The 4,947-nt window shown below is 34.0% G+C and overlaps 1 long non-coding RNA gene across 1 annotated transcript; it reads right to left on the reverse strand.

Moving 5' to 3' along the window:
• Positions 1 to 1,777: 1,777 nt before the first annotated feature.
• LOC131065592 (uncharacterized) lies at positions 1,778 to 4,221 on the reverse strand. The gene is made up of 2 exons (XR_009111434.2): positions 3,204 to 4,221; positions 1,778 to 2,519 (listed from the first exon to the last, which is right to left on the reverse strand). It is a non-coding gene; the product is annotated as an uncharacterized LOC131065592 (long non-coding RNA).
• Positions 4,222 to 4,947: the final 726 nt, after the last annotated feature.

Genomic DNA, 4,947 nt, shown 5'->3' on the forward strand with positions numbered 1-4,947 from the left:
CTTGCCCTTAGAGAAAAGGTAGGCTAATAAATGAATACAAATCTAGAACAAAAATGGTAGAAAATTATGCAATTGATTCTTAAGAGGTCCATTAATTTTTTAATAGAGAATCTTTTAAAAAAAATCTAAAATATGAAATTTTATAGCCATATGTTTAAAGGTAATATTCCTAACTTCTATTGGGTGGTCCATAATGGTGTAAGATCTCTTTTGTGCTGATTGCTAAAATGCCCACAAACTCCTAATCAAAAGGTTTTCTCTTTCCCAAGATTGTGGCATCAATTACTAAATTTGTTGCTTTAGATTTTTAATGGATTGCTTATATTATTTAAGATTTATTTGTTTATGGAAAATAAATCACTATAAATAAATAAATAAAAATTCAACATAATAATAATAATTTCATCTATTCTTAAGATTTTAATTTAATTTAAACAAGGTTATATAAAAAACAATTATAACTTACATATTAAAAAATAATTATTTTTCTTCCCAGGGAATGCCATATTGCGACAGATCGCTAATAATTATATAAAAGCAATCTAAAAAAGTAATACAAAAATAAATTGCCAGTAAACTCCAGGGAATGCATATTGCGACAGATCACTGGATATTGACAGTCAGTGCTTAAAGATTGTTAGAAGAGAAAATAAAATATGTACACAAATAAATAACAAGGTATAGCACCTGAAACCCTAAGATGTGCTTAAATCGTGTATTATTTTAAAAATAATGTACTATACTGGTTCTAGTACACTTTGGAGTGTCTTGGAGCTCCGAATACTCGCCAAAATCTGAGGGCTTCCCCCTGCTGCAGAAGCCACTGTGTACCCATAGACCTTGTTTTTTTTATTCGCTAATTCGATTAACAAACTAAAAAGGCAGAGTAGTTACTTTTATCCCATTAGAATCATTAAATTTTTAATGTAGGTCAAATAAATAAACAAATAAACAAATAAAGGTATCATTAAAGCTTCTGAGAATGATCAGAAATGTACAACAGTTTTTTCTAGAAGTTTCTCGTTTCAATAAACTGGAAATCTCAGATTCATTAAGCAGGGCAAGTAAACAGGGTAATATCAACATCAATTTTTACAAACAACCTCATCACCAGTTGAAGAAACCAGTCGCAGAGGGTGGAGGGTGAATCACTGAGGGTGATTCCGAATGGTTAAAATTAATTTACTCAGGTTTTTCCTAGAAGCTTTTTTATTCAATTTTAAAAAAATTTCCTGAGAATAATCAGAAATGTACAACAGTTTTTTCTGGGAAGTTTTCTTGCTTTAATAGACTGGAATTCTCAGGTTAATTAAAAACAGGGTAATATCATCCATCAATTCTTACAAACAACCTGATCACCAGTTGCAGAATGATGGATCACTGAGGGTAATATGTACTCAGGTTTTTCCTAAAAGCTTCTGAGAATGATCAGAAATGTACTCAGGTTATTCGATCTGGTTGAGTGTGGAAACATTTGTTCAAATAAATAAACAAATTAAGATATCATGAAAGCTTCTGAGAATGACTAGAAATGTACAACTCAGGTTATTCAATCCATCAATTTTTACAAACAACCTGATCACCAGTTGCAGAAAGATGGATCGCTGAGGGTGATTCCGAATGATTAAAATTAATATACTCAGGTTTTTCCTAAAAGCTTTCTTATTCAATCTGGTCGAGTGTGGAAACATTTGATCAAATAAATAAATAAAATTAAGGTATCATGAAAACTGCTGAGAATGATTAAACATTTTATCAAATAATAAACAAACAAAGGTATCATGAAAACCTCTGAGAATGATCAGAAATGTACAACAGTTTTTTGTAAAAGTTCCAATAGATTGGAAAGCTCAGGTTCATTAAAAACAGGGTAATATCATTCATCAATTTTTACCATCCTGATCACCAGTCGCAGAATGCTGTTGAGCTAATCAATTGCCAATAAACTGGCGGTGTTTATAAACGCCAGGGAATGTATTATTGTGGCAGACATCAATAGATATTGACAGTCAGTGCTTAGAAGAGAAAACAATATGAACAAAAAAATAAGAAAATATACAAATTTGGTGCGCACCTGATACCCTGAAGGATATGTTAAGTCTCCCATTTTCTTCAACGAATGTGACTAAGATAGTTTTTAAAAGCTTCCCCTGCAATATCTGTACCGGGTCTAGTATTCTTTGGAGTGTCTGGAGCCACTGTGCTCCGAATACTTGCCAAAATCTGAGGGTTTCATTTCCTGCTGCAGAAGCCACTGTGTACCCATCTGAACTCTGAGAAATATAGAGCTTGTTACTTTTCAACAATAAACAAACAAAAAAGCTAGACTTGGAAAGCTTCTGGAAGACACAGGTTCACTAAAAACAGGGTAAGTAAATGTGCAACTGTAATTATTGCGCTAGGTATAGTACTCCAGAAACTGCAATGTGTCTCCCCTGTATTCCAAGTGCACCCCAATCTATGAGGTTCAAGTAATAATCATCGACAATCTCGGGAGCATCAAGAGTCCTCTCCAGGCACTGTGAATGTAATAACAACGTAAATCTTATCAGAAACCCCTTTAACGTAGGATTAAAATTAAACCATTAGTCTAGTCCATGGTATTGAAGACTTGACTGCCTTGCACATAACAGAGTCCAGATATGGACTGGAAGGAGGCTCTAGCAAATAATAAAACTCATACTATTTTTCCCTAATGAATTGGCTATTACCATTGTACACCTCAAAACTGTGAAACCAGCGTTGCACATTTCCTCTGACAGAAGTAAAAAAATTCAGGCATGACTTTCCAACTAATAGAACCCCATATGGCGTGACTCATTTACTAGTTTTTAGGTATCGAATCTCAAGCCCACCGAGAGAACGGTTTGGCTTGGTTTTCAAATGTTTACCATTGCAAATGCAAACCTCAAAACCATGGAATTATTCAACTTTGGGATCATTCAACTAACAAAGCTAGAATGAAAATAACTCCTACACTAATTTTGGGCATTGAACTCTGAAGCCCACTCAGAGAATGGACATATCCAAAACTTGGATTTTGCAATTAAAAAACTGTAAAACAATGGAATCATCTTGGGTAAATACTAAAACTAGAAGAACTCTGTAAATACTAAAACTAGAATAGAAACTCTTACACTAGCTATGGGTGATGGGATTCAATCCCATCAAGAGAACGGCTTGGCTTGGATTTATCATCTTACCATAGAAACCTCAAGAGTGTGTAAATCAGCCTCAGAGAAGGCAATAAATCTCAGTAAAAGCTCGGCAGGACTCTGCAAATAATATGTAAATCACCATTACAGTCCAACTTCAACATAAAGATCAATTGTTACTAAAACAGCACGCTAAAATATAATTTTCTTTATGAGGAAAGTAAATATATCCATTGCTGTGAATGGAAATTTTTCACTCATTTCTTTCTCTACTAATTTTCTTTGAATAAATTGATGCCATTACCAGCTAGGTTACAGCCAAAGTGAAAGAAACATCTCGCAAACACAGAAACCATATGACAACCCTGACCTCCGGTGAATTTACATTTATTCAAATCCTATTAAAGTCAAAAAAGGATGGAAACACTCTGCAACTCGACATGTAGCATCTCAACCTTTGGCTAGTTTTGAGGATTTAACAGGGTCCTGGGAATCTGTCATGACAGATTTTTTACAAAAGCAAGCAAGCAATGCAGATGAAAGACTTATACTGGTAAATGCAAGACAGTACAAAGGTATCTTAAGGTGTAGATAGTTTCGGAAGTTAAAGCAAACACATAAGAGGCATTTTGCAACAATTCTTCCGAGAGTGAACAATTTAACTCACCAAATAGGTATGGTACAATCAAGGCATAAAGGGAACGAAATGGAGGGGGTTCAAGTACAAGCAGAAATTAAGGAGAACATCAAGTCAAATTTGTTCCAAGCAGAAGTAGACATATCAGGCAAAGATGACGGCATGGAAGATAAACAAGGCAAAAAAAATTGGCTAGTTTTGAGGATTTAACAGGGTCCTGGGAATCTGTCATGACAGATTTTTCACAAAAGCAAGCAAGCAACGCAGATGAAAGACTTATACTGGTAAATGCAAAACAGTACAAAGGTATCTTAAGGCGTAGATAGTTTCGGAAGTTAAAGCAAACACATAAGAGGCATTTTGCAACAATTCTTCTGAGAGTGAACAATTTAACTCACCAAATAGGTATGGTACAATCAAGGCATAAAGGGAACGAAATGGAGGGGGTTCAAGTACAAGCAGAAATTAAGGAGAACATCAAGTCAAATTTGTTCCAATCAGAAGTAGACATATCAGGCAAAGATGATGGCATGGAAGATAAACAAGGCAAAAAAAAAAAATTACAGCCCAACAACAACACCACTATTGTGGTCTTCTGAATTATATGTGGAGGAACTCATGGATGTAAAAAGAGGCTCGAGACACTAGAAACAAGGAATTGGGAAGAAGAGAACAAAATGTATGAAGCAATTGAATACACAAGCAAAATAGAGAGAGAAAACAAAAGCCTTAAAGAGCAAATCTCAAATATGCAGACCAAAATGGAAGAAGGACAGCAAGAGTTGGGCAACATAAAGCAAGAACTAGAACAATGGAAATTACATAAGGATAAGGGACCGGAATTGATAGAAGGAGGAGACTATCCAAGTGAAGGAAATTCAATTGGCCTTATGTAATGTCCCCACTTTGAAATAGAATTTAATAATAAATGATAATAATAAAATTAAAACATTAAAAATTAAATTAAAATATAAAATAATATAATTAAATATGACTAATAAAAAATTAATTAAGTTAATGAAAAGTCAAAAGACATGAAAGGAAAAGTTGTGACTCCCTCAACAATGAGATATAAAAGGGAGAAGAGAACCTCATTTGAAAGGGGGGATAATTTGGAAATGAGAAGTGCAGATCTGATTTAAATAATAATTGCAC

This window comes from Cryptomeria japonica, chromosome 7 (assembly GCF_030272615.1).
Source record: "Cryptomeria japonica chromosome 7, Sugi_1.0, whole genome shotgun sequence".
In the NCBI taxonomy this organism is placed as follows: domain Eukaryota; kingdom Viridiplantae; phylum Streptophyta; class Pinopsida; order Cupressales; family Cupressaceae; genus Cryptomeria; species Cryptomeria japonica.